Source organism: Bubalus bubalis, chromosome 2, assembly GCF_019923935.1.
Source record: "Bubalus bubalis isolate 160015118507 breed Murrah chromosome 2, NDDB_SH_1, whole genome shotgun sequence".
In the NCBI taxonomy this organism is placed as follows: Eukaryota; Metazoa; Chordata; class Mammalia; order Artiodactyla; family Bovidae; genus Bubalus; species Bubalus bubalis.
In genome coordinates this window covers 115,412,059-115,421,837 of record NC_059158.1, presented here as the reverse complement: position 1 = coordinate 115,421,837, position 9,779 = coordinate 115,412,059, and positions in this window count along the sequence as shown.

The following is a 9,779-nucleotide window of genomic DNA, read 5'->3' as shown; positions in this document are numbered from 1 at the left end:
TATTCATATACTCCTTTTTTTTAAATTAATTTTTATTGCAGTGTAGTTGCTTTACAATGTTGTTAGTTCCTACTGTACAGCAAAGTGAATCAGCTATTCATATAGCCCCTTTTTTTCTGGATTTCCTTCCCATTCAGGTCACCACAGAGGGTTGAGTAGAGTTCCCTGTGCTATATGGTAAGTTCTCATTAGTTATCTATTTTATCTAATACTTACAACTAAATTGCAAGTTTGGTACTTCTGTGGTGAGTCTCAGGAACTAGTAGGCAGGAGGAAAATTAAAAAGAGAATTTGTACTACCCTCCAAGGAAAGCTCTACTTGAATAAATTCACGCAATTTGACTAGAGACACAAGTTAGCAGAGCTGGGATCCTAACAAAGGTGTATCAGATTCTAGATCCAGCATCTCAACCTGTAGCACTCCATTCAGGCCCCTGAGCCCTGCTTCAAGGCATCAGAATCCTTAAGTTGCTGGTCTGCTTCTCAGGGCCCTCACCAGAGACCATCAGGCAGAACCAGTTTCCTAGGCAGTGTCTGTGCTCTGGCTGCTGAAGGTAAGAAGTCCTGAGTGGTCTCTGACTGCTGTGTGTAGCACACAGGTAGGCCTGGCAATATCTCTGCCACTGCCTTATTTGGGTTCCCGCCTCCAATTGCCCTCCTCTGACCAGCCTTAGCAAGGTGGGAGCTGCTGCTGCTGCTTACCCACTTCAGTCGTGTCCAACTCTGCATGATCCTATGGACTGTAGATGGCCAGGCTCCTCTGTCCATGGCATTCTCTAGGCAAGAACACTGGAGTTGGTTGCCATGCCCTCCTCAGCAAGGTGGAAGACCAGAACAGAAATCTATTCTGATCTTTTCTCTTTTACTAACTGTCTATCAAAAGTAACATAATGGTTACCAGCATCTGGTGGTTACCACCTGGAGGACAGGGGCAATATAGGGGTGGGGGAGGTGGAGGTAGAAACTATTGGATGTAAAAACAGGCTCAAGAATTGTACAACATGGGGAGTGTAGCCAATATTTTGTAATAATTGTAAATGGAAAGTAACCTTTAAAAATTGTTTGAATAAATAAAAATTTAAATTAAACTAAAAATGTTTAAAAACTAACCTAATCCCCAATGTAGATTAGTGGTTGCCTAGGGCTTGGTGCAAAGAAGGCAATGGCACCCCACTCCAGTACTCTTGCCTGGAAAATCCCATGGATGGAGGAGCCTGGAAGGCTGCAGTCCATGGGGTCGCTGAGGGTCGGACACGACTGAGCAACTTCCCCTTCACTTTTCACTTTCATGCATTGGAGAAGGAAATGGCAACCCACTCCAGTGTTCTTGCCTGGAGAATCCCAGGGACAGGGGAGCCTGGTGGGCTGCTGTCTATGGGGTCGCACAGAGTCAGACATGACTGAAATGACTTAGTAGTAGTAGTAGTAGGGCTTGGTGAGTGGGAGGAATGGGGAATGACCATTAATGGGTACAGGCTTTGTTTCTGAGGTGATGTAAATGATCTGGAATTACTGGTGATGGCTGTACAGCCCTGATTGTACTAAAACCCACTGAATTGTACACCTTGGATTGGTAGATTGTATGGCTATGTCAAATATAGTACAAGAAAGCTATTTTTTAAAAAGTTCTTACCTGGACTATCCCCCATTTCTTTATGGCTATTGGTTGATTAGCTGTGATGAGTTTCAGACATGCCTACAAATCTGTGATACTCTTCCATTCAGGAGATGGAGCTTAATCATTCTCCCCCGGAATATGGCCTGGGCTTAGTGATTTTATCCCAAGGAATGGGGTGTGTCAGAAGTGAGAGAGCATAACTTCTGAGACTAGGTCATAAATGGCATTGTAGCTTCCTTCTCTGCTTCTGGCTCGTAGATCATTCACTCTTGAGGGAAGCCAGCAGCCATGTTGTGAGGATGCTCAGACAGCCCCCTGGAGAGGCACGTTTGGTAAGCCTCTGAGGCTGCCTGCCAAGAGCCAAATGAGTGAGCCATCCTGAAAGTGTTCAAGGTTTCAGAGAACTGCACTGCAGCCAAAACCTTAACCACATTCTCTTGAGAGGTCCTAAGCCAGAACTGCCAGCAAAGCCACTCCCAAATTTCTGACTCACACAAACTATGAGAGTAAATTCTTACTGTTTTAAGCCACTAATTTTGAGATAATCTGTCTTACAGGGATAGGTGGTGTGAGATACAGAAGTATACATTAGTAGATAATTCCTTAGATTATATTGGCTAACCATTAGCCAGTCTGAGCTAAAATCTGGGCAAACACTGTTGGGTTAATGCTTTATCCTCCCTGAATAACACCTTTCTATTTTAACAGAGGAACCCTGGAGACACAGTGCCCCAATTCAAAAGCAGTGTGACAATGGTCAGCATTCCAGGTTTGGTGGAAGGCCTGTTGGGAGGTTATTTTTGGTTCAGGGCTGGAGTTTATGCGACTTTCTAATTATTCCATGCCACCAGCTGCCTGTTCTTCCTAGGAGTGTCTCTACCCATTCCTCAGGCAGCCCAGAGAGGCAATTCCTGTAGGAGGCAACTCAGGCAGGGACTTAATAATGTCACCACTGTCCAAGTGATATAAAAGTGCTCCTGTCTCTCCAGGACTCTCTTGCCTCTTTCTTTTCATGGCATCTGCTCTTTTGACTGTATCTCATCTCCCGTGAATAAAGGTCAGGCATTCTCTGCTTTATCTCCTTCACGGAAGGGGTCTTTCCATTCCTGTTAAGTTCTGTGTTTGCTGCTTGCTGACTTTTTTTTTTCCCTCTCTTTTTTTTTTCATCATTTTGTCTCCTTTGACATTTGTTGCCTCTACAGTCCATTGGAAACCCTGGAATTCCACTCACAAAGGACAGAAAACTGGAGATTAGGATGGACGAGGCCTAGGGCCCACAGCAATTATTTCAGTGTTTTTGTGTTTGGTGGAAACAGAAATGAAGCGCCTACACATAGACAGCATACAACCACCAAAGTGACAGAGGGTGGAGTAGGGGGTCATCAGAATACACCCTGCCATGTTCAAACCTGGGAAGGGCTGGCTGATTCGAATTCACAGCCTTCTTCCTCTCACCCAGGCTGAGGGTTATTACTGGGTAACAGAAACCAAAATCCTTTAGAGAGGCTTAATAATAATCTCTCAAGTACACAGCATCTCCTTGGCTATCATCTCTACCTTCTGCTGTTCCTTTATCTCCATCTACATTGCATGTGTCCAAAGAGTTTCTCTTTTTTGTTTGTTTGCTTTTTATTTAAATAACTTTATTTTTTATTATTTTTTGTATTGGAGTTCAGTTGCTTTACAGTGTTATGTTAGTTTCTGCTGTCCAGCAAAGTGAATCGGCTCTCAGTTCAGTTCAGTTGCTCAGTCATGTCCGACTCTTTGTGACTCCATGGACTGCAGCACACCGGGCTTCCCTGTCCATCACCAACTCCTGGAGCTTGCTCAAACTCATGGCCATTCAGTCGGTGATGCCATCCAACCATCTCATCCTCTGTCGTCCCCTTCTCCTCCCGCCTTCAATCTTTCCCAGCATCAGGGTCTTTTCCAGTGAGTTAGTTCTTCAAATCAGGTGGCCAAAGTATTGGAGCTTCAGCTTCAGCATCAGTCCTTCCAATGAATATTCAGGACTGATTTCCTTTAGGATTGACTGGTTTGATCCTTGCAGTCCAAGGGACTCTCAAGAATCTTCTCCAACACCACAGTTCAAAAGCATCAGTTCTTCAGTGCTCAGCCTTCTTTATGGTCCAATTCTAACATCTATACATGACTATTGAAAAAAACCATAGCTTTGACTATATGAACCTTTGTCAGTAAAGTAATGTCCCTGCTTTTAATATGCTGTCTAGGTTTGTCATAGCTTTTATTCCAAGGGCCAGTGTCTTTTAATTTCATGGCTGCAGTCACCATCTGCAGTGATTTTGGAGCCAAAGAAAATAAAGTCTGTCATGTTTCCATTGTTTCCCATCTATTTGCCATGAAATGATGGGACCAGATGTCATGATCTTCGTTTTTTGAACATTGAGTTTTAAGCCAACTGTTTGTATACATACATCTCTTCTTTGTCCCCAGAGTTCCTCTATCTTTCACCAACAATGCCAACAATTGCTAAGGATCCCAGTATTAACTCCAAGTTTTCTGTTGTGTGGTCTCATTGGGTCTCATTCTCTTTGGGAAACCAGGAACCATATCATGGCCCCAGGATTCCCACACTGGACTCTGAAGTGCATCAGAGTACCTGGAGGAAAACTCACAGGAGAACCCAGGATATTTTACATTTTTGAGGGAAATGCAGCAGTCCTCAACATTGAGGGACACCAGTCTGAGACAGTTCACAATTCAGCATCCCACCCAACTCATTCCTTTAATAACACTATATCTTTGCTGGGTTTTGTGTGGTCATAATGATGAAAATGAAATATCACCCAAAATTCAAGTTGAAGTAGAAAATGATGTGGCAGAGTCCAATCTGATTCCAAGGTTTGAGAAACTGTGCTGGTTCCAACAGGTACCTGAGTCCTGTTCATAATTAATCATGATCTTTTAAGAACAGAGTAGTAATATGTGTTTTTCATTTAGTTTATGTATATTTTTTTGAGTGGCAATAATCGTTAGGACATAAATACCCATTTAATTGCTTAAACCCAACTATTTAATATATGGAACTGTACTAATTCCATATATTTTTTTTGCTTCAGGGCACCATGAAAAAACAACTCACAAACTAAGAGAGCAGAGAAATGAGCAAGTTTGGGGATCTCTGATGAGGCCCATTTTGACCTGGCTTGGCCTCACTCATCTCTGACCCTCCCTGGCTCCCTCATCCATAGCACTCTGGGTGTATGTGCTCAATCGCTCAGTCATGTCCGACTCTGCAACTCCATGGACTATAACCCACTAGGCTCATCTGTCCATGGAATTTCTCAGACAATTAGACTGAAGTGGGTTGCCATTTCCTATTCCAGGGGATCTTCCAGACCCAGGGATCAAACCCATATTTCTTGGGTTATTTGCACTCTGGATGCTACTCCCCATGCTTCCTGGCCTCCAGGGCTTCAGACATGTCCTTCTTTCTTTCAGCATGCCCTGTTCCTCCTTTCTCTCTTTAGTGTATCTTCTCACTTCCCCTGTATTTGCAACAATCTCAGTACCTGTCACATTGTATCACATTCACTTGCTTGCATAGTTGTTTTCCCACTAAACAATGAGCTTCTTGAGAGCAGAGAACAGATCTTGTACACCCAAAACTGACTGCTGGAAGGAAAAGGGGTAAGTATGTTACTGAAACCTTTGTTGAGAATTCTGCTGGCTAGACTCTGCTTCTTACCCTCTCCTCCACAGACATTACTATTATCACTAACCTTAGCTGCACTGTCTGTACTGCAAGTACAGAGGACAACTGTGGATCCACTGACCTTCCTTCCCTCTGAACATAGTCCTTTGATAGAAGGTTATCTAAGGTCTAGCACATGGGGCTTTTGCTGGGATACTCTGGCCTCATTTTAGGACGTGTATGTGCTGGGGCTGGGGCTTCCCAGGTGGCACTAAGTGGTAAAGAACCTGCCTGCCAATACAGGAGATGCAAGAGATGCGGGTTTGATCCCTGGGTTAGGAAGATCCCCTGGAGGAGGGCATGGCAGCCCACTCCAGTATTGTTGCCTGGAGAATCCGATGTACAGAGGAGCCTGGCAGGCTACAGCCCACAGGGTGGAAAAGAGTTGGACATGACTGAAGCTACTCAGCCTGCGCATTACCCACGTGCGGCGGCTGCAGCAGTAATAGAGGTTCCAGAGTGGACTGTCAGCCCAGGTGCATCTGGTTGCAAACAACAGAGATTCCAAATTCCTTGAGGAAGGAAGAAAGAGCTTTTTGGTGGTTGTTGTTTGATTTGGTTTGGTTTGGTTCGAATCACAGCTTCAGGCTTGTTCTATTAGCCCAGGAGTAGCATCACCAGGATCCTGGGGGCAAATGGGGCTTACCAGAGCCTGGGAATCTAATCAAGAGTTCAGAGTTTGCTCCAAATCCAAAGTAACCCCAGTGCCTAGGTCATTGTGAGCCTCGCCCTAGGGCTCCATTATCTTTGTGACAGTTTCTTTCTCCTCTCTCCAAGCCCCTCTCAATTGTCCTCACAATACCAACTAACTGCCTTTCTGCTTTCAACTGCAGTTCAGAGTCCAAAGACAGGGGGAATCTGATTGATCAGTGAAGTCTCTATTTGAACAGAGATCTTGCAGCGCCTGTACCCTGGTTGTACTTAGATCAAGTGTCTACTTCTTGCCCTGTTTGCCACAGTTAGGAGGAGAAAAGGCTCAGAGGGAACCAGCATGACGACTCACTGGAAGGAGGTCCCTAAGGGAGTTGTGGGTGCTGCAAATGGCCCGAGAATTGACCTCTTTGGTCCATAGGGTCTTTCCAGTTATGTAACATTAACTAGCTATCTTCTCAACAAGCATTATTTGTTTCAGGGTTTGTATTCATCACTCTGAAATTGTCAGTTACGGTCTATACCCTGATAATGCTCAGACATCCAGTCACGGAGCCGTCAGTATCAAGCACATTATTTAATATTTACTGTGTAACATACTGACAAGGTGACTCTGTTTCCTTGAGCAAATCTCATTCTCTTTTGGGTGCTCAGTTGAATTACCTATGATGGTGAGCATAAATAGGCCTTACCTGCCCAAAGAGAGAACAGAGACCAGCTCACCTCGAAGGTACCCTCTCACACCAAGAGTCCAGGACTCTACAATGATTTATGAAGTTGAAGTTTCCAGGCCACTGAAGTGGAATCTGTGAGCTAGATAAATGGATTGATAAGGTGGGAAAAGAACTTCTTAATTTGAGCAATGAAACTCATTAAGTAAAGGAAACCCCTTTAATTGGTATGTCCAAATAATTGAGGACTTAGTTCTCCTTGGCCTGAAACGATGGGTATTTTGCAAGAATATACACCAGAATTGAATCTTCAATGAGACCCTTGCAGGATCCAGGGACATTCCCAAGGCTGACTTTGAACCTGAATAATGAACTTTCCCCTACCTCTCCCATGAGACTGTGGTCTAAACCACACCATTCTGCCACTGTATTCTTTGATGTTTTGCATTGTTTACTTACAGATTTTACTTTCTCTTGAACTACTCTCTCTTAGATTTTCTATGTCTCTCTTTGCAGCTTTTAAACTCTGTCCCAGATGGCTCTTTGGACTACACTTGTACAGATACTTAAGCTTTGTCCAAAGAATAAATCACCATCCTTGGACCTTGCATGATCCTCTAGCTCTTTCTCTCTACCCCTTACATCCTGGCCTCAGGAAAAAGTGGTCTGACCTTGTTTTAAGCAGAGTTACTAGGAGACACCCAATCTCCCTCTAGGACACACCCTCTTCAGGTTAGAAGTACCCTATCCAGTCCAGAGCCTCTAACCTCAACCTCACCCTCCTTCCTCCCCTCTGGTACCACTGGTTCTCACAGTTCCCTGGGAGGCCTCATTCAAACAAAGCTTGCTGGGTACCACCTCAGAGTTTCTGGCTTAGTAGATCTGGTTTGGGGCTCCAGAAAATGCTTTTCTAACAAGGTTTCTTGTGATGCCAAAGCTGCTAGTGTTCAGGTCAGTTGTTGAGAAACCTTACTGGGAGATGATTTGCTCCCCTCCCTCATCCTGCCCTGACCCTTGGCAATACCTTAAGGCATTTTTGGTTGTCATAAATGGGGGAAGGCAAAATGTGGTACTGTAATCTGGTGGATAAAGACCTGGGATACTGCTAAACATCCTAAAATGTCTAGGACAGTCGCACAGCTCCTCCTAACAAAGAATTATCTGGCCAAAAATACTAATGGTGCTGAGGAAAGCTTGAGAAATCTTGCTGTGCAGATTATTTCTCTATGGCTGGCCATAGATCACTGATCACTCCCTCTCTATTCATTCAATCCATCTCTACAGCCCTTTGGGTCCACCTCCTGTATATGTGTCTCATCTGTCTTTACCTCTATTTTGGCCACGTGGTATGCAAGCTCTTAGTTTCCAGACCAGGGACTGAACCTGCACCCCCTGCAGTGGAGTCTTAACACTAGACTGCCGGGGAAGTCCCTGTCTTTGCCTCATCACTTCTGCTGTCCATCCTTTTTGCAGATTCATATGGATTGCTTACTGCAGTAGCTTCCTTTTTTCGTAAACAATATTTTATTGTGTATATTTCCTAGTAGGTTTTTAAATACAACTTTAAAGGTTATACCTCATTTACAATTATTACAAAATATTGCCCATATTCCCTATGTTGTAGAGTACAACCATATAGCCTACCTTACACTCGGCAGTTTGTACCTCCCACTTCCCTACCCCTAAGATTGCCTTTCCCCTCCCACTGGTAACCACTACTTTATTCTCTATGTCTGTGTATCTGCTTCTTTTGTGTTATATTCATTAGTTTGTTGTGTTTTCTAGATCCCACGTATAGGTAGTATTGCACAGTATATGTATTTCTCTGACTTATTTTGCTTAGCATAAATAGAAGGAGAAAAAGTGGAAACAGTGACAGATTTTATTTTCTTGGGCTCCAAAATCACTGAGGATGGTGACTGCAGCCGTGAAATTAAAAGACACTTGCTCCTTGGAAGAATAGCTATGACAAACCTAGACAGTGTATTAAAAAGCAAAGACATCACTTTGCTGACAAAGGTTCTTATAGTCAAAGCTATGGCTTTTTCAGTAGTCATGTATGGATGTGAGAGTTGGACCATACAGAAGGCTGAGCACTGAAGAATTGATGCTTTCAAACTGTGGTGTTGGAGAAGACTCTTGAGAGTCCCTTGGACAGCAAGGAGATCAAACCATTCAATTCTAAAGGAAATTGACCCTGAATATTCATTGGAAGGACTGATGCTGAAGCTCCAATACTTTGGCCACCTGATATGAAGAGCTGACTCACTGGAAAAGACCCTGATGCTGGGAAAGATTGAGGGCATGAGGAGAAGGGGACGACAGAGGATGAAATGGTTGGATAGCATCACCTTCTCAATGGACATGAGTTTGAGCAAATTCCAGGAGATAGTAAAGGACAAGGAAGCCTGGTGTGCTTCAGTCCATGGGGTCACAAAGAGCATGACTTAGCAACTAAACAACAACAACAATACCCTCTGAGTCCATCCATGGTGCTATGAATAGCCAAATATCAATCTTTGTTTAAAAAAATTTTTTCAATGTTTTGATGGAAAGTTAGAGATATTCAAACAATAGGAAGTGCTGAATGAATCAAGCACCAGATTGGAACCCTGAACTAATTTTGGCCCTACTCTGTGACTGTGAGTGTGTTTGATCACCCTTGGGACCTTAGTTTTTTCATCTGTAAAATAAAGACATTGAATGACTTCTAAGATCCTGTATCACTTAGATATCATAATATTATATAGTGGGATAGAGGGAATTTATCCCAAGAAGTATCCTCTTTTTCTCTGTAAAAGAGGTCTTGTTAACAAAATCCAAGCATACCCAGCAGAACTGTCCTTTTAACATCAGCTGGCGTTTTGTCCTAAACAAATGGAGAAGCCTCAGAGAAGAAAACAGTGCAGAAAGGCTCCAGAGATAGCCTTTCCTTTCAAGCCAGAGTCAGGCAGGAGCCTAAGCAGACTGGAGATGCCCGCTTTGCTTTTGGAAGATGCCAAAGTTGTCTCTTCAATCAAAGAGGAATTTAAGAGGAGCACAAAAATTCTTTAATGTTCTTTGAGCTGCTCTCTGGCCCACACCCAGGAAACATTGTTATTGTAACTGAGACATCAGGACGTTT